Source organism: Lissotriton vulgaris, chromosome 5 (assembly GCF_964263255.1).
Source record: "Lissotriton vulgaris chromosome 5, aLisVul1.2, whole genome shotgun sequence".
NCBI lineage: Eukaryota > Metazoa > Chordata > Amphibia > Caudata > Salamandridae > Lissotriton > Lissotriton vulgaris.
The window spans coordinates 1,686,906,622-1,686,927,802 of NC_141693.1; positions in this window are offsets into that span (position 1 = coordinate 1,686,906,622).

Here is a 21,181-nt window from a genome sequence, read left to right on the forward strand (position 1 = left end):
GTTGAAATTAAAACCATGAGTGGTGTGCTGCACCACACCTCCACGGAGACGCTTTACAACGCCACCGACATTGGGAGCAAGGGGCTTTGTTGGAAGGTAATGGAAAGCTACGCTTTGAGGTGTGGTGCAGCACACCCCACTGTGGTTTTATTTTCAACGACGAGTGTTCTCAAAGGCAGGCACTTCATATAAAATGCCCTTGGGTCAAGTTCTCTCTACATAAAACTTCAAAAAAGACTTCTCAGTCTTTCAGCACAAAAAACACTCCATCAAGACACAGTCGAATAAATAAACAAACACTTCTTGCAATTACTCCTATTTCAATAAGATTGCCATCAATAATTAAGATCACAGTGAGGTTCCATAAATGATTTATAAATGTCAAGTCAAGTCAAGTCAAAAGATTTGTATAGCGCGCTACATACCCAGAGGGTCTCAAGGCGCTTGAAGAAGGGTGGGGAGTTACTTGTCGAATATCCACGTTTTGAGTTGCTTTCTGAATGCTAGGTGGTTCTGAGTAAGGCGAAGGTGAGTGGGAAGAGAGTTCCAAGTTTTAGCTGCTAGGTAGGAGAAGGATCTGCCTCCCATGGTGGTTTTGTTGATGCGAGGTACAGTGGCAAGGGCTAGGTTGGAGGATCGTAGCTGGCGGGAGGGGGTGTAGAAGGATAGTCGTGTGTTGAGGCATTCGGGTCCGATTTCGTAGAGTGCTTTGTGTGCGTGGGTTAGGAGCCGGAAAGTGATCCTCTTATTGACGGGGAGCCAGTGGAGGTTTTTCAGGTGATCAGAGATGTGTTCTTTGCGCGGGATGTCTAATATGAGCCTGGCTGAGGCGTTCTGGATGCGTTGTAGTTTTTTCTGGAGTTTTGCGGTGGTGCCGGCGTAGAGGGTGTTTCCGTAGTCCAGTCGGCTCGTGACCAGCGCGTGGGTGACTGTTTTTCTAGTGTCGGTAGGGATCCAGCGAAATGTTTTTTTGAGCATGCGAAGAATGTTGAAGCAAGATGAAGAGACGGCGTTGACTTGTCTGTTCATCGAGAGTGAGGAATCCAGGATGACGCCCAGGTTCCGTGCGTGGTCCGTCGGGATGGGTGCTTTTCCAAGGGCCTCTGGCCACCAAGAGTCGTCCCAGGCGGAGGGGGAGGTACCTAAGATGAGGACTTCTGTTTTGTCTGAGTTCAGTTTCAGACGGCTGTGCTTCATCCATTCGGCTACTTCTTTCATTCCTGCGTGTAGGTTGGTTTTGGCCGTGTTAGGGTCTCTGGTGAGTGATAGGATCAGTTGAGTGCCGTCGGCGTAGGAGATGATGTTGAGGTTATGCTGGCGTGCGATGGCCGCGAGGGGGCTCATGTAAACGTTGAAGAGGGTGGGACTGAGTGAGGACCCTTGAGGTACGCCGCAGATGACTTCAGTAGCCTCTGACTTGAATGGTGGAAGGCGGACTCTCTGGGTTCTTCCGGAGAGGAACGAGGTGATCCATTCCAGTGCTTTTCCTTGGATTCCGATGTTTTTGAGGCGCTGTAGAAGGGTGCTATGGGAGACTGTGTCGAAGGCTGCGGAGAGGTCGAGGAGGATGAGGGCGACTGTGTCTCCATTGTCCAGTAGAGTTCGAATGTCGTCTGTTGCTGCGATGAGGGCTGTTTCGATGCTGTGCTTGGCTCGGAAGCCGGACTGTGAGGAGTCGAGGGATTTGTTGGTTTCGAGGAATGCGGCGAGCTGGTTGTTGACAGCTTTCTCGATGACTTTGGCCGGGAATGGAAGGAGTGAGATAGGGCGATAGTTTTTGAGTTCGGTGGGGTCAGCTGTGGGTTTCTTCAGGAGGGCGCTGAGTTCGGCATGTTTCCAGCTTTCCGGGAAGGTTGCGGAGTTGAGAGAGCAGTTGATGACGTCTCGGAGGTGCGGTGCAATAATGGAGTCTGCTTTGTTAAAGATGTGGTGAGGGCAAGGGTCAGTGGGGGATCCTGAGTGGATAGAGTTCATCAGACGGATGGTGTCCTCAGTGGAGATTGGCTTCCAGTCATTGAGGATGTTCAGGGGGGGTGGTGGTCCTGCAGGGGATTGGGTGGGTTGGACTCCGGGTTGGTTGTCGAAGCTGTTGTGGATGTCTGCAATTTTGTTGTGGAAGAATGAGGCTAGGGAGTCGCAGAGGGCTTGAGAGGGGGTGATGTCGTTGGAGTTGGCTGAGGGGTTGGTAAATTCCTTGACGATGTTGAATAATTCCTTGCTGTTGTGGGCGTTGTTATCTAGACGGTCCTTGAAGGCTGCTTTCTTGGCATTTCGGATTAGTTGGTGGTGTATGCGGGTGGCGTTTTTGAAGGCGTCCTTGGTGCTGGTGGTTGGGTCTTTTTTCCAGGCCTTCTCGAGGGAGCGACAGAGTTTCTTGGATTTCTTAAGGTCATCGTTGAACCAGGAGGCCTTCTTGCTGCCTAGTTTGATTTGTCGTTTTTTCAGTGGTGCTAGGATGTCGGCGCTGTTGGATAACCATTGGGTGAGGTTGGTGGCTGCTTGGTCTGGGTTTGAGGAGTGGGCGGGGGGCTTTTGAAGAAGCGATGAGGAGATCTGGTCGATGGTGATTTTGTTCCAGTGTCTTTGCAGAGTGGGTTGGGGGTGGTTGTTGGATGTGGGCTTGTTGTAGGTGAAGTGAACGCAGCTGTGGTCAGTCCAAAGGAGAGCTGTGGTGTGGCTGAAGGAAACATGCTTGCTGGAGGTAAAGGTAGGGTCGAGTGTGTGACCTGCGATGTGGGTGGGGGTAGTGACAAGTTGTTTAAGTCCGAGGTTTGCGAGGTTGTCCAAAAGGGTGGTGGTGTTGCGGTCGTTGTTCTTTTCAAGGTGAAAGTTGAGGTCTCCCAAAAGGATGTAGTCCTCGGAGGGGAGCGCGTGTGGAGTGATGAAGTCCGTGATGTCTTCACTAAATTGTGCGCGGGGTCCTGGTGGCCTGTAAAGGAGGGTGTCTCTGAGTGTGGTCTTGGGGTCGGTGTGGATCTGGAAGTGAAGGTGTTCAGAGTTGGCGAGATTGACGTCCGAGCTGGTAGAGATGCGGATGGATTTCTTATGGACGATAGCGATGCCTCCTCCTGTGTGGCCGGTACGGTCCTTGCGAATGATCTTATAGCCTTCCGGGATGGCAATGGTGATGTCTGGGGCTGAAGAGGCATTCATCCATGTTTCTGTTAGGAAGGCGACGTCCGGAGAGATGGTGTCGAGTAGATTCCTGAGGTCAATGGCGTGTCTGTGGACCGAGCGGGTGTTGAGCAGGAAGCATTTTAGGTGGTTGGGGTCGGATATCTGTTGTGAGTTCGTAGAAGAGGAGTTGTTCTTGGTGCCGTCGAACTTGCAGGAGTAGCAGGAAAAGGGTCCATGGGTGTGTCCAGGAGCAGCTTGGACGCAGTTGAGGGATCGGCCGGGGTTGAGGGCTAGGAGGGTGGTGGCATCGTAAGTAATGTGGGAGGGGTGGACTTTACGAGGACCAGGGGCTCTGGCGCTGGGTGCGGTCCAGGCGCGGACGGGCGTAGACGGGCTTACCTTTGGCGCACCTTCGGCGTGGCCGTAGCGCGTGGACGCTGCGCGTGGGACCATCTGCCATAAATGGACAGTGGAGGGGGCGGAGCGTGGGAGGGTCAGCAGGGAGGCGGGGAGTCAGGTGGAGTGACGGTGTGGGAGGACGGCACTGCTAACAAAAATGGCGGCAACAGTAAACAAACAAATGTTGCAAGGCGGGACGATGTTAGGTACCAGCTGTAAATATAGTGGAGCTTTAATGGGGAGGATAAAGCGCTACGAGGTAAGGCAGTATTTGGGTGAGGTTCACTAAGCTATGTAAATGTGCAGCCCGTAGGTCGAGGCTAGATTAAATTAGCAATGATAAAGAAAACTCGGAGATCAGTGAAATAAAAACACCAAGCTCTACTAAGCCCAGTGATTCAATAGTAAAGCGATAGCACTAAGCGCTATGAAGCTCAGCAGTTCACTACTACAGTTGCTATACCAAGCGCTATGAAGCCCTGAAGTTCAATAGTATAAGCGCTAACACCAAGCGCTATGAAGCCCAACAGAGTGATAGTAAGAGGCGCTACTATATTCTAGCAGAGCGAAGCTAACAAAGCGTTACAAAAATGCCAGCAGAGCAAATCCAGCAAAGCGCAAAAGAAGCCGAGCAGAGCGAGGGGAGTGCTTTAAAAAATATGGTAAGTTCCATAAATGATTTATAAATGCTATCTTCCAATTCAGTGATACTTGCAACTTAGCTTGCTGCCAAGATAGAATTGCAGCTTACAATTTTGACCATTGGGAGTGCTTTAAAAAAATATGGTAAGTTCTCACTGAAGGAGGAGATGACACTACATATACCATGAGGACACTTGACTGGCCACGCTCACTGAGGCGGGGGTTTAATTGCGGTGTTGATGCCAGAAAATGTTTGCCTTTGAGTTCAAGTCCGTGCCTCTGAGGAAGTAGACATACGAAACGCGTCAGGCTGGACTTTCATGCTGCTGCTGTATTTGCATCCATTTCGCTGCTGCTTCCAACAAAGAATTAAAGCTGAATTCTTACCTTGCTCGTGGGCTCTTCTTCTTTGCAGGCAACTGTATGTTTGGATTATATATACATATATATATATATATTCACTGAAAAAAACGTAGGTTTTACACACGTTATAGTTAGGAAGTAGCATTTACAAAACCTTTGAAATTCACTGAAAAAACCGTAGGTTTTACACACGTTATAGTTAGGAAGTAACATTTACAAAACCTTTGAAATTCACTGAAAAAAACATAGGTTTCACACATGTTATAGTTAGCTGGACATTTTACTGATATAAAACCATTGAAATTCCCCCGATCTAGTAAGTTCAGCTAACTATAACCCGCGGGCCCGCAATGCACTGCTGATGACGTCACATATTACATCACTCATGACATGGTCAGTGACATCACTCATGACATCACTGATGACATCTCAGGATATTGCAGCATCTTCGTGCAATCGTTAATAACGATAATGCGTACCCAGTAGCGAGGCACTTCAAAAGTGTGCATAACAACAACTTGGAGTGTCTCAATTACTTCGTCTTGGCATCTGTACCCCAACCCCGTCGGGGAGGAGACAGAGACAAGATGCTTTGCCAACTTGAATCTAGAATGATTCTAGAGCTGGATACCAAAGTGCCCAACGGGTTGAACACCACGGAGGATTTATATCATTTCCTTTAGGGTAATATGTATTCGTAAACGATCTAGAATTTACATATCCCTATTTCTGTATAGCAAATTCAATGCCTCTCTGAGATTAACTTTAACTGTAAAATTAAATTAAATCTAGAGGATCTTTTTCTAGATTACTTTTCATTCCCCCATATCTTTTTACTGGTTTCAACAACACACATCAATATCAGTTTAATTTGTAAACTAAAAAAAATCCTTCTTTAGGAAAATCATTATTGTGTTGATCTGTCGCCTCACCCTTATCTTTCTTTGACCTGTTGAAATGCTGTTTACTGTAAAAAAAATAGTTTTTTTTATTTTCACATATTGTTTGCACATTTATTATCAAGGTGTTAGGTGCACTATAAGATCGAAATTGGTACTGGTTCATGATAGACAAATATTATGCAGAGGGGTTGCCATCATTTATTGATGTCCCCAATTTATCATAATCAATAAATTCAGGGGTTGCCATCATTTTAGAGATGTCTCCGAGATAACATAGATTAGATCTGACAGTTACACCGTTATGGATCATTCAAATAATCTGTTTATATAAAGTACATATCGCGTAAGTTTGCACAATATGACCTAAGCAGTTTTTTAGAATAACAAATTATTTTTGTATTCAAATTGTTTTTAGGTATTTAACATATGCTTTTAAAACTGAAACTGTGTTACTCATATAATGTTTACATATTTGCGGTATTTTGCACAGAACATAATTTTTATGATCTATGAATTGTCCTTTTCAAAGCATTTATGCAGATATCTTGTTGTCTAAATATTGAATTATTTCAGTTATACTTACTAGCATGTTACAACGTTGGCATTTCAATAGGAATAGTATATTTTCCCTCGTTGTATATGAAATCAGCTTTCATTTATGTCACATGATGTATCACATGACTTGCACAAGCATTTGAAAAGTACAGGCATTGTGGGTAAACATTTGACTGTGAGCAAGGGCAACCGCCCAAAACCCGTCAGTTTTGCTGCTCAGTTTGCCTTGAATAAAATTAAATCTTGCCTTACTGAGTATTCGTCTGGTCATCTGTTCTGGTTCCTTGGGGCCAGGTTGCAGTTTTGGCTGTTTCTGTGCATATATATATATATATATATATATATATATTCTGCTCCGAAAATTACACCGATAGCGAGTCACTCCAAAGGCGGGTGCTGCAGAGCGGCGGTGTACTGCGCCAATATTAAAGCTCCACACCGTGTCTCCCCAGTCCTGCCAAAAAGACGCGCAGCACTCACGATATCAAGAAAGCTTTGAACGCTGACGCCGAAACGCGTTTGTTTGTTGACTTTTCAAAATAAACTAAGACCGCTGTGAAATCTATCACCTCCGGAGTGCTGTTGTTCCTTTTGAGTAAGGGGACCTTTGATCGTTCATGTTTAGCGAGCGCCCACAGCCCGCCTACTGCACCCGCTCCTGAGTGCTCGAGACTCTTTTGTGGAAAACTGAGCGTTTTGAACTTTTTTCTCGAGCACCGCCGCCAGCTATAACCTGCTTGGGCACGCATTGACTCCGCGAGGCTTTAACCGGGAGTTAAAAGGATTGCCGAGGACTGCAGAACGGAGAAAGCCGTCTACACACTGTATTCTCCATCGCATCTGAGCCGGTAAGCCCGCTACCCATCTTTCTGGGTTGTTGCAGCATAAGCGGCAGAGTGTATTGGAGGGTGGTACAACTAGCGGTCCTTCGGCCGAACTGGGTCCGAATGTATGAAAGTCACCAAAGTGATTGAACACGCACATGAGCATGTTTAGCGAAACGGAACGCCGCGCTGCGGCTAAAGACATTTTCAAGAGTCAGAATACACCTAAATCGGCTGTACAAATACCAGCGGTGACGGGCAATGATAAATTAAGCGAAAAAATGACGAAATTGGAAAGATTATATGAACGTGAGGTTCGTAAGTGGTGGGAGGCCACGAGTTTGACCAGTTATATTGAGGAGGGACGTGTACCAAGAGGATTAAGAGTTTACACGGTTCCCTCTTATGAACACCCGGACCCCCAACTACTCACAGACTGGCAGGAACACACAGCACAGTATTGTGAGGGGACGCTGAAGATTCTAGTGAAATATGCGTGGAGCGACAGGGAGAAGGCCCTCGCTGATATAAAAACCATAGAGGATGATATTGAAAAAGAAGAAGATACTGCAAGGGTGCAGGAGCTGAAAGAACTAATGAAAGCTCGCCTGACGAAATACGAGCAAAAGATAAAAACTCGCAAGCAAGAGAAATTTGAGCGAGATGAGAATGACTATCGCCAGGGGCGCATATTAACTTTTGCTAAAAAATACGATGCCCCAAGAAAAGCTCTTAGTCAAGGCGCACAGAATCGGCACGCAGCGGCTAATACAAGCGCACCAACATCGGAATCTGAAGCAACTGCCAACGAGTCGAGTGATGATCAAGCAGACCCTCTGAACGATCCAAGAGGTGCAGCTGTCCCTTTTTACACGGAGTTCAAAGTGATAAGGCAAACTTGGCTCAGAGGAGGGAAGAACAAACCCCCAGAGGCAGAAAAAGGAGAACAAGAAGATCGGGGGGGGTGGCGGTAAAAGGACGAGGAAGAGGCAAAAGAGCAACCTCGAACTGGACCAGCCGCAACAGGAAGAGGAACTGATGATCACCAAGGATAGCAGGCCTGCTGCCTTAACTGTTGTAAATCGAACAGACAAACAACTCACCGACACTGAGCGGTAACTTCTGGAATTGGGCTTAACATTTTGCCCTAGTAACAACATGGAGTTCACCCAGACTAAAATTGATCTTTTCCGTTTCACAAGAAAAATGAAACTACATAAACACTTCAAAATGAGACCACAAGGAAAAGATGTAACCAAGCAAGGGATTAGATTGACAGCTACAGACGCTTTGAGTGGCAGGGATCTGCCAGGTCTTGAAGCCATGAACTCTCTTAGAATGGAGCAAGAAGGAAATCCTCAAAACATCACTAATGAGGACGTGGTACAATGAGCCTTGTTACAAGGCATTGAACAAGAAAGGGAAGAAACCCAATTCAAGCCTAAGTCTACCTTCGTGCCTCAATCACCATGGGATGCGATCGATGCCTTTACGGAGGCTATGACCCTGGATTTGATTGATTATAGGAAGAAGATGACTTCCAGCAGCCATAACATCACGGAATCACAAAAGAAAGCCCTGCAAGATCTTATGGGGGATAATAAGATCATGATCAAGCCCTCTGATAAGGGGGGCAACGTGGTACTGCTAACTAGCGAATATTACCAACAGGAGGCCATGATACAGTTATCAGACCGCAAATATTACTCTCCAACTACCAACAAGATCTATGAGGAGAGGATTGCCAACTATGATGACTTGATTCGAAAGTGGTACAATTTACAAATGCTGGGGAAGGATGAGCATCTATTCCTACGGAGCAATAGCCCTATGCTTCCAACGTTCTACCATCTTCCCAAGCTCCACAAAAGCGTTATATCACCGCCTATTTATTTATTTATGGACTAACTGAAAATATGTCCAAGTTCGTGGATTCTGTTCTTTTCCCCCTTGTTACTGGCCTGGATTCTTATATCCAGAATACGAAAGACTTTCTGAACATTATCGAAGGTATGAGCTGGCAATCCAACTATTTACTTATGGTGATGGATATCACCAGTCTCTACACTAACATTGACCACCAGCAAGGCCTGAATGCTGTCAGACATTTTTTGGAAAAGCGCCAATTGCGCTTTACACAGCACAATCTTATGATTCTCGAATTTGTACAGTTTTGCTTGAATAACAATATATTTTTATTCGGTGAGCAATTGTACAGGCAAATCTCTGGTACAGCGATGGGTACCTGCTTTGCCCCCAGCTATGCGAACTTGTTCATTGGCTGGTGGGAGGAGCAGGTGCCCAGGAGCTGGAAGAGGGGACAAGACCATGGCAGGGTGGTACATTGGTACCGGTACATAGACGATCTCTTTATCGTGTGGCAGGGTACTACTGCCAGCGCTGAAATGTACATTGAAGGTCTGAATAAAAACTGCTACAATCTGCACCTCTCGGGAACAATTAGTCGAGTGGCAGTCGACTACTTGGACCTGAGGGTGTACATTGATGAGGGCCGGGTACATACTTCCCTGTACAGGAAAGAAACGGCAGGGAATTCCATTCTATTTGCCAAAAGCAGCCACCCGCCTAAGCTTCTTAAAAGCATCCCCTACGGGGAACTCCTCAGACTCCGTAGAAACAGCACACAAGAACATGAGTTTGAGAAGGCGGCCCACAAATGTCTGGAACGTTTCAGACTAAGGGGCTATGATGATTCCCTACTACAGAGTACACTAAAGAGAGTCAGGAAAATCCCTAGGATAGAACTGCTAAAAAAGAAAAAGAAACAAACAGAAGATGATCTGCAGACTAAGACTACCAACACAGAGGTTAATAAATTTAGGATGATAACACCTTACTCCTCTGGAGCTAATCACCTCAAGGCCATGATGAGAAAGAACTGGCATATCCTGCGTACAGACAGTATACTGAGGGAAGATCTGCCTCTCCATCCTCTAGTTACCTTCAGCAAGTGCAGGTCGATGGGGGATATGTTGACACATAGCCATTTCAGCAAACCCACCAACAAACCGAACACACTGAAGGACATGAGTGGGTTCTACCCCTGTGGCCGCTGTAAAGCGTGTGCCGCAAGCAAAAGAGTTCTCCGGTATGAAAACCAGATGACAGGTAGATCTATGGCTATAAAGAAATTCTTGACATGCAGTACTGTCTATGCAGTCTATTGCCTGGTATGCCCGTGTGGCCTTCGCTACATCGGGAGTAACATCAACCAACTGAAATTGACGGTGCTCGAGCATCTCAGAGCCATCGACAAAGTTGACCCTTCCTACCCAGTAGCGCGTCACTTTTCTGAGTTTCATAATAAGGATCGTACCAAATTAACATACTGTGGACTGGATCACGTACCTAATAACATCAGGGGTGGAGATAGATTAAGACGACTCAGAAGACTGGAATCGAGATATATTATCGATTTAGCTACTAAACATCCGGGGGGCCTTAACAGCGGGGAGGAGATAGCCATCTATCTAGGCAAATGAATTTCCTATATTGGTTTTGAGTCTTCTGTCGACATCCTGCTTTGTAGTCATTGTTAGATAAGATAAGATAAAAGTCCTTAGGATGGCCTCAGAATAGAAGCGTTTGAGTTTCATGATTCTAGGAAATGAGTATAGTAAACTGGAGTAAGAAAAGATTTTTGTGGATTTTTCACTATGAACTTGTACAGCCTATTCATTAACCTGTATATATATGTACATACTTTCTGAAACTTTGAAGGAATATGAAGTTAGGATAACTTTCATATGCATTTTTTGTATATATATTTTCCTGTAATATTTTTCAGGTGCAATGTATATATGTGTATATATGTATATATGGTTATGAATGTATTTTCTCTTTGATTTTAATGCCGATATAAGCCTTATCCTTATTATAGCAGACCAATAATGTAAGGACTCATGCTGATCCACGGCTAGATACTGACACATTGTATAACTTGTATAATTATTAATTTTGGCATTTACCTCTTGTTTTTCCAACCGATACACGGTTTGATGACTCTGGAAGGGTAATATGCACATCTTATCCACTACAAGATGGCGCCCGTATTTGATCTAGGGTTTGTCCTTCACCTTTGTCTGCTACCACTAGGAGGGTTTAAAATGATATCATGTGCCTAGTGTCATTGACACTGACGAAGGCTGACGCCGAAACGCGTTTGTTTGTTGACTTTTCAAAATAAACTAAGACCGCTGTGAAATCTATCACCTCCGGAGTGCTGTTGTTCCTTTTGAGTAAGAGGACCTTTGAGCGTTTATATATATACATGTATATATATATATATATATATATATATATATATATATATATATATATATATATATATATATATATATATATATATATATATATATACCATAGGTTTCACACCAGTTACAGTTAGGAATTAGCATTTAAAAAACCTATTACATTCACTGAAAAAACCATAGGTTTCACACCAGTTAAAGTTAGCTTGAAATTTTACTGACATAAAACCATTGAAATTCCACGTTATAGTTAGTTGGACTCACTATAACTTGCGCGTGTAATGCACTGCTGATGACGTCACATATTACATCACTCATGACATGGTCAGTGACTGTCACGATCGCGATATCGCAAACTACATTACCCGGCATGCTCCGGGAGCGAACTACAACTCCCATGATCCTTTGCGACGCGCCACATTCTCGCGAGGATTGCTATAAAGAGAATGGCGGCCGGAGGCTGGGTGTCGGGAATGCCGGTCAAACTGCTGGTTCTTTGCTCTAGTCCATGATCCTGTGTGGTAAGGGTGCTTGCATCACTAGCGACTTACAGCATTTCGCTGACTGCAACTCTATAGTCCGTTTTCAATTTGGGAAGACCTGTGGTAACGTTAGTTTGTGTTACCAAGTCCTGGCTTGTTTATTTTGGGGATATTCGGTGATTTTGATTCGGTTGGCATTTCGGCCAACAGTGGTGGTTTACATGGTGTTATCAGACATTCGATATCATCAGGCTGTTTTGAGTTACTTTGCTTTGGTTGAACAAAACACTTTCTAGCCAGCTAAGATTCATTAGCTGGTTAAGCGAACTCTCTTGAGTCCAGAGGAGCTTTGTGGATAAACTGAATATTGTGGAGAAGGCTATTTTGCATCGCATTCTTTTAAGTTGTAACTGTACTTGAGTCTTCTCTTAACAGGGGTTCTGGAGGTGTGGCTACACTCTTCCCCTGTGATGTTTATTGGATTCATTACTAGGGTATGTTACATTAGCATGTGTATTATGTATTGCATCTGAACACTGCTACTCCTTGCCAGGTATATCATTGTTGTCTTGTCTTTATACCTTTACTTAGTTACACCATATCAACCCCTACGTCGCCTCTACACATCCACAAGGCCTTTTTTCTTCCTTTACAGGTATAGACAGTTATAGTCACTTATCATTCAGTCATATATCATTTGTTAGTTATGGTCCAGTTATCCTGGTCTTATGCTTGTGTTTTGTTCCTGTCTTTCAGATCTCACTCCCTGCTGTCCCCTTCCTTTCCTTCCCTGGTCTTGTTTATTATCCCCTCACTTAATCTTTTCAACGCTCTGTGCCGTCACGGCTTTCCAGACGTTGGCTCGATTTAGAGGTGGGCTTACCATTCTACAAACCGATCCTGAGGACTAACAACGTAACAGAATTCCCGACCCACGTATTCTAGTCCTCCTGGTCGGGTTGTACCGGTATGGCCACTTTAGAGGATGTGATAGAGGCACTGGGTGCGTTGCAGTTGGAAGTCGCTGCCTCTTGGCTAGAGACGATTTAGAAAAGGGGGTGGTGATGAACAGAGTGTCTGAGTTAAACAGACCACTCTTACCCAGTCCAAAGATCAGGGCTTGATCCATCACCGTTATTTATCTCACTGCCCCATCCCAGCTCAGAACCTGGCTATATGCAAATCAGTCTGTCCCTGGCCCAGTGCATCATGGGAACAGGGCAGACTAAACTACCAAGCCAATTCTTCACCAGAAAGGAGACAAGCTACCGGGGACCGGTTTCTGGCATTTCAGCCTTCTTCGGCCCGGCTTGCTTGAATCCTGATGGAGCAGTGAGAAAGGGACTCATGTCTGAGTAAACCCTGCCACACCTATAGTGGCCAAAAACGATTTAGAAAAGGGGGTGGTGATGAACAGAGTGTCTGAGTTAAACAGACCACTCTTACCCAGTCCAAAGATCAGGGCTTGATCCATCACCGTTATTTATCTCACTGCCCCATCCCAGCTCAGAACCTGGCTATATGCAAATCAGTCTGTCCCTGGCCCAGTGCATCATGGGAACAGGGCAGACTAAACTACCAAGCCAATTCTTCACCAGAAAGGAGACAAGCTACCGGGGACCGGTTTCTGGCATTTCAGCCTTCTTCGGCCCGGCTTGCTTGAATCCTGATGGAGCAGTGAGAAAGGGACTCATGTCTGAGCTAGAGACAGCGGACTTACGGGCACGAGTGGATGTTGTCCAACGCAATCCTTTTGATGCAGGGGGCACACCGCAGCCTCAGCCTGCGGTGGTAGAAATGCCAGTGTCTGTGCCATTGGCATCCCCTGAGCGTTTTTCTGGGGATTCTGATAAAGTACAGGTGTTCCTCACCCAAATAGCGTTACATTATTCATGTAAACCCAGGTCTTTTCCCACGAATCAGGCTAAGGTGGCCTTCCTGATCTCTTACCTAGCTGGCACGGCAGCACAGTGGCCGGTCCCATTAGTCAATCGCAACGATCCCTTGTTGCACGATTGGGAGGCGTTTAAAACAGAATTTTTAAGGGTATTTGATAGAAGGGCCGATTCATACACAACGGACAGGGAATTGCTTGAATTAAGGCAAGGAAAGAAGGATCTGGTTACCTATTTAAATGCATTCAGGCGTTTAGTCACAGAGACCACTTGGCCCGAAAACAAACAGGCTTCCATATTCCATCAAGGCTTAAGCGATGAACTTAAGGATGTAATTGCGCAAATAGATCCACAGCCCACCACTTGCGAAGGTTTGATTAATTTGGCCCTGCGCCTAGACCATCGTCTGGGTGAGAGGAAAGGGGACAATCGGAGGAAACCAGGGGTTGAAACACATGTCACCAAGGAGAGGACTCCGTCTTCCTCGTCCGAGCCTATGGAGATAGGGGCAGTGAGATCAGCATTGACGCCTGCTGAAAGAGAATCAAGGCGTAAGCAGGGTCTCTGTTTGTATTGTGGGAAAAAAGGCCATTTTGCGAGGGAATTCCCTGTGAAACCTAAATCCAACAGATTCCGGGGTAATCGGGTGGCTGCTGCTGATGCTGACAAGGTGTCGGAAAACTAAGAGACTCTGGGAAACAAGAAGGGGTTTCTTGGAGTCCTGCTTATGTCCCTTCATTGAGTGAGAGAGCAACACAGGTGACGAATCATCTGTTCGTGTCTATAGTATTAATGCTGGCAGGAGAAGCAGTAGGCGCATCAGCTATGGTGGATTCAGGGGCAACGGGCATGTTCATTGATATGCATGAGGCTCAACGTATGGGTATCCCTCTGGTGCGAAAAGAAAGACCTGAAGATGTCTATGCCGTGGATGGGAGAAAACTTAGCATGGGTCCCATTAGCTATGAGACAGAGAAACTTGAAGTGATATTGGAAGACACACACTCTGAGTTTATTACCTTTGGGGTTATCAGGGCTCCTCAATACGGTGTCATATTTGGGTTGCCTTGGCTAGAGAAACACAACCCTAGCATCGATTGGGACACCAGGACGGTGCAGATGGGTTCCGATTATTGTTTACGAAATTGTTTTCAGGGAGCGGTGAAACCTGCTCGAGCCTTGTCAGGTGGGTCGTGTATAGCTACAGCCGCAGAAAAATGTGCACAACTACCTGCGGCTTATCAGTCTTTTGGTCAGGTGTTCAATAAGGAAGAAGCTGAAGGATTACCACAGCATAGACAGTATGACTGCCAAATCGATCTAGTCCCGGGGGCAACTATCCCGTGTGGGCGGATTTATGCCTTAACTGAACCCGAAAATCAACACCTGCGAGACTATCTGGACAAGTTGCTGGCTTTAGGCTTTATTCGTCCATCCAAATCCCCAGCCGCCTCACCCCTATTTTTCATTCCGAAAGCGAATGGTGAGTTGCGTGTGTGTGTTGACTTTCGTGCATTGAACGCCATTACCATTAAAAACAGGTATCCTCTACCCCTGATTAATGTTCTTTTGGAACAAGTGAAGAAGGCCACTGTTTTCACTAAACTTGATTTAAAAGGGGCGTACCATCTGGTCCGCATGCGTAGTGGGGATGAATGGAAAACTGCATTCAAAACCAGATACAGACTCTTTGAGTACAGAGTGATGCCCTTCGGTCTCTGCAACGCCCCTGCGACCTTTCAGTACTTTTTAAATGATGTGTTTCGGGACATTCTGGACCATTATGTGGTTGTCTACATAGACGATATCTTGGTCTATTCGGAATCAGAAGAGTTACACTTTCAACATGTAGCCAAGGTGCTTACCATTCTGCAGGAAAACCATCTGTACTGTAAGATCAGTAAGTGTGACTTCCATGTGCATGAGGTGGAGTTCTTAGGGGTAATGTTGAGTCCGGAGGGTCAAGAGATGGCGGTGAGGAAAGTGGCGGCAGTCCGGAATTGGCCTATTCCGAACAATGTTCGAGATGTGCAATGTTTTATAGGCTTCGCCAACTTTTATAGGCGCTTCATTAATCAGTTCTCTCGGTTGGTGGCGCCTATCACCCAACTGCTTAAAAAGGGGAGCAGATTTGTGTGGTCTACTGAAGCGCAATCCGCTTTCACGGCCCTCAAGGAAGCGTTTGTATCAGCACCTGTGTTGTCCCACCCAGATCCAGACAAGCCCTATATCGTGGAGGCGGATGCCTCGGAGGTGGCGATCGGGGCTATCCTCTTACAACGTCATACGGACACGGGGCAGTTACACCCGGTGGCGTATATGTCCCGTAAGTTAAATCAGGCGGAACTGAACTACCATATAGCTGAAAAAGAGCTGCTGGCTATTAGAGACTCTTTTCAAGAATGGAGACACTTTCTTATGGGCGCTCGGCATGTGGTCACTGTTTATTCGGACCACAGGAATCTGCAGTTCATGTCTGCTGCGCGCCATCTGTCACCTAGACAACTCAGGTGGATGATGTTTTTCTCTGGATTTAACTTCATTATTACGTTTCGCCCTGGCGCAGACAACAGAAAGGCAGATGCTCTCACTCGCCAGTCGACAGGCACCCCTTGTGTGGAGAAGGCTGAGGCTAGCATTGTGTCTCCAGACAGAGTGGTGTGTGTATTGCAACCTGATACCTTCCTAAGGGATGTTAGGAAGGGAGTGGACTCATTTGCCTGGAAGACCTGGCTGGGTGGTCATCCAGAATGGAGGGTGCAAGGAGGCCTGCCAATGTTTCGTAACAGGTTACTTGTGCCTACCAGGGCTTTGAGAAAACAGGTCTATGTATGGTGTCATGAGTCACCTAGTGCTGGACATCTTGGTGTGGCTAAGACTCTGGAGCGTGTATTGAGACAGTTCTGGTGGCCCTCGGTGAGGCCTGATGTTGGGAGATGGGTGACCGCCTGTGGTCAATGTGCGAAAATGAAATCGGACCACGGTCGTTCACAGGGGTTGTTACAACCTCTCCCTACTCCTTCGATTCCCTGGGATCGGATATCGGTGGACTTCATCGTTGGTCTTCCTGCGGACAGGGGTTGTACGGCCATTATGGTGGTGGTCGATTATCTGTCCAAAATGGGGCACTTCGTGGCCTGCAAACAAGTACCATCGGCGGGTCAACTGGCAGTACTGCTGATGGTCAATGTGGTGAGGTTACATGGTCTGCCAAGCGTCATTGTGTCCGACAGAGGGTCACAGTTTACCGCCCAGTTCTGGAGGAAATAGTGTTCCTCATTGCACATAGATTCTGCTCTTTCCACCAGCTTCCACCCGCAAACCGATGGCCAGACCGAACGCTTAAATCAGACCCTTAAGCAGTATTTGAGATGCTATGTAGACAGCGACAAGGAGAATTGGGTGGACTATTTATGGCTAGCCGAGGTGGCTTATAACAACGCCACGCATGGTTCCACCAAAATCTCTCCGTTCTATTGCATGTATGGCAGACATCCTCGTTTTTTACCCTTTGTACAACCGGCTACAGACTCTCTCCTTCCTGGGGTGGCTCATAGGGTGGCTCATATCAAAGAGACATTGGTTAAAGCGCAGGAACAGTTACAGGCTGTGAAACTTCGGTACAAGGCTGCTGCTGACCAACATCGGAGGCAAGGTCCATTGTACTGTGCAGGGGATGAGGTGTGGCTCTCCACTAGGAATATGCGTTTCAGGAAGCTTAGTGTGTTCAACCCTAGATACATCGGGCCATACAGGGTGCTGAAGCGCATTGACCCGGTGGCTGTGAAATTGAAACTACCCTCCCATCTGCGCATCCATCCAGTGTTTCATGTCTCTTTATTGAAACCTTCATTTACCAAGGGCCACCATCGTCCTTCCCCCGTGCTGGTGCAGGGTGAGATGGAGTATGTTGTTCGTCGGATTCTGGACTCCAAATACCGGAGAAGTAAGTTGTGGTATTTGGTTTCCTGGAAGGGGTACGGACCGGAGGAGAACTCCTGGGAGCCTGCTCTGGGTGTACAAAATGCTCCCAGGTTGGTATCTGCGTTTCATAGGAGGTGTCCGGAGAAGCCTGGCCCGTGACCCCGCTGTGAGGAGAGGGATGTACTGTCACGATCACGATATCGCGAACTACATTACCCGGCATGCTCCGGGAGCGAACTACGACTCCCATGATCCCTTGTGACGCGCCGCATTCTCGCGAGGATTGCTATAAAGAGAAAGGCGGCCGGAGGCTGGTTGTCGGGAATTCCGGTCAAACTGCTGGTTCTTTGCTCTAGTCCATGATCCTGTGTGGTAAGGGTGCTTGCACCACTAGCGACTTACAGCATTTCGCTAACTGCAACTCTATAGTCCGTTTTCAATTTGGGAAGACCTGTGGTAACGTTTGTTTGTGTTACCAAGTCCTGGCTTGTTTGTTTTGGGGATATTCGGTGATTTTGATTCGGTTGGCATTTCGGCCAACAGTGGTGGTTTACATGGTGTTATCAGACATTCGATATCATCAGGCTGTTTTGAGTTACTTTGCTTTGGTTGAACAAAACACTTTCTAGCCAGCTAAGATTCATTAGCTGGTTAAGCGAACTCTCTTGAGTCCAGAGGAGCTTTGTGGATAAACTGAATATTGTGGAGAAGGCTATTTTGCATCGCATTCTTTTAAATAGTAACTGTACTTGAATCTTCTATTAACAGGGGTTCTGGAGGTCTGGCTACACTCTTCCCCTGTGATGTTTATTGGATTCATTACTAGGGTATGTTACATTATCATGTGTATTATGTATTGCATCTGAACACTGCTACTCCTTGCCAGGTATATCATTGTTGTCTTGTCTTTATACCTTTACTTAGTTACACCATATCAAACCCTACGTCGCCTCTACACATCCACAAGGCCTTTTTTCTTCCTTTACAGGTATAGACAGTTATAGTCACTTATCATACCATTTGTTACTTACGGTCCAGTTATCCTGGTCTTATGCTTGTGTTTTGTTCCTGTCTTTCAGATCTCCCTCCCTGCTGTCCCCTTCCTTTCCTTCCCTGGTCTTGTTTATTATCCCCTCACTTAATCTTTTCAACGCTCTGTGCCGTCACAGCTTTTCAGACGTTGGCTCGATTTAGAGGTGGGCTTACCATTCTACAAACCGATCCTGAGGACTAACAACGTAACAGTGACATCACTCATGACATCACTGATGACACCATCCAGTGAATGTGTGTCTTTCTGAAAAATAAATATGTTTTATATATGTATATGTAAAGGTCGATGGAAGAATAAATGTTTAAGTAAGTGTTTTAATGAATGTTTTTTTTTAAATTGATTGGTTAACTGGCTTATTAAGTGTATCTTAGTGAATACATATATTAGCGAGTAATGTTTAAATATTTAAATATATGTATCAGTGTTTCACTTTGTGTATAAGTGGCTGCATGGGCTGGTGAGTAGCTACATGTGTGTGTATATGGGTTATTAGATTTTTTTTAGTATCAGTATGAGTGTCTGTATAGTTTGGTGGGGGTATTACTTAGCACATAGATGCATCAATGACTGACTCACTGTTTATATGTGTTTTGAAGACAGCATATGTGCAGGACTGTATGGGTGGATGAATGTGTATATGTGTGTGTTAGTGAGTGAATGACTGTCTCACTAGTGTCTTTATCAGTAACAACATATGTTTTAATCTAGTATATGTGAGTATTGATGTATATAAGTGAGTATATGTGAGATTGTAAGAGTTCCTGTTTAAATAAGTATGTGTTTCTATAAGTGATTGTTTAAGAGAGTAAGTATGTGTAAGTTTCCTTAGAAGTAAGGTGGTAGTGTGTGTATAGTTGTATATGCTAATAAATGGATGTTCAATAGTTTATTTGCATGTGTGAGTATGTGTGTGAGTAACTTTTGGATGACTGTCGGTGTGTAATAGGATGTATAGGTGTATCACTACATATGATGAGTGAGTATATGTATGAGTGACTATATAGAACTGTTGGTGAATGAGAGAATGTGTATATAGATGGTGGAATTACTGAATTGGTTGTTGTAACTGGTATGGATATCTCCTTTTTTTGAAAATGTTAATTTCTATTTTCGAATATGTGTTTTAGGGGTTACATTACACTGAAAGGAGGTCTGTCACTCTGTCACAAGGATGGTGTCATCAGTGATGTCATGAGTGATGTCACTGACCATGTCATGAGTGATGTAATATGTGACGTCATCAGCAGTGCATTACACGCGCAAGTTATAGTGAGTCCAACTAACTATTACGTGGAATTTCAATGGTTTTATGTCAGTAAAATTTCCAGCTAACTATAACTGGTGTGAAACCTATGGTTTTTTCAGTGAATTTAATAGGTTTTTTAATTGCTAATTCCTAACTATAACTGGTGTGAAACCTATGGTTTTTTCAGTGAATTTCAAAGGTTTTTTAAATGCTAATCCCTAAGTATAACTAGTGTGAAACCTATGGTTTTTTCAGTGAATATATATGTATATTAATATAATACCTTTTTTTAAAAAGTATATTAATTTTTTTTAATGTTTCATCCTGGAGCGCTCCCAGTGCGCGGCCCGGTGCGCGTAACGGGGCGCATCCCGGGAGCGTACCAAAAAAAAAAAAGAAAAAAAAAACTAATGAAGGAGTGAGCATGAGCAAAGGGGACAGAGATATTGGTGTAAAGAGAAAGAGAGCTAGAAGGAAGAGCGCTCCCAAAAAAAATGTGGGAAACGAATGTGATGGTATTCCATTGAGCCATTTGGGCTGTAGCCCTGTCTAAATATCCTGAGGTAAATTACATGACAAAAACACATATGAAAGGGGTAGAATTTTCAACCAATTAAAATGTTACTTACATTTTGTACTTTTATATACTGACATTTGATTGGTTATGTACATCAATATATATGAAAAATGAGAGGGAAACACAGCCATTTTGACTAATAGTACCTGAGGGATATTTCAAAAGAATTTTCACAGAAAACTTCAACTGATTTGAAAAAGGTAAGTTAATATTTTTGAAGGGGAACTATGTTGTGCACTTTAAGTTAATTTGGGAAAACGTTTTCTGATAGTTATATACTATCCCTGTGTAATAGTTATAGATTGAGATAGGCTTCTCTGTTATAATTATGGATTGAGTTAGGCTTCTCTGGTATAATTATGAATTTACTTAGGCTTCATCACATGCACTTTTTAATAGTTCTACTTCCTGCCTGAAACCATACACTGCCCAAAAATTACTTCACTGTTAAAAACTCAGAAGTACCTGTCTAAACTTAAATCCAACAGTACCCTAACTCTACTAATATAGTTAATTTTTATACAATTTTCAGAAAGAAAATGGAAGGAGAAAAACAAGCAAATGTTACTTCTATCGAAGTAAAGGTGGAAAATCCAGAAGAGCAAAAAGATAAAGTTGATTTCATGGATGACTCTTTGGACCAACAGTTAACAGAATGTCTGGAACAAATGAAATCATGTACTTATAATTATGAGGAAATACCGGACAATATTATGTTACAAGTTTTATTAAATTATGAAAAAGAATCAGAAGAATAAATTTATATTTAATAATTTTAAATTGTTTGAGACAATATTCATTTTTATATGTAATTCATGAAGTATTACCAAAATAATTATATTATAAAATGAGACTTATAGTATACTGTGCAACTTTTTTGTGTTACATAGGAAGTTTGCTCATAGTTACTTCCTTTCTCCCACTATATTA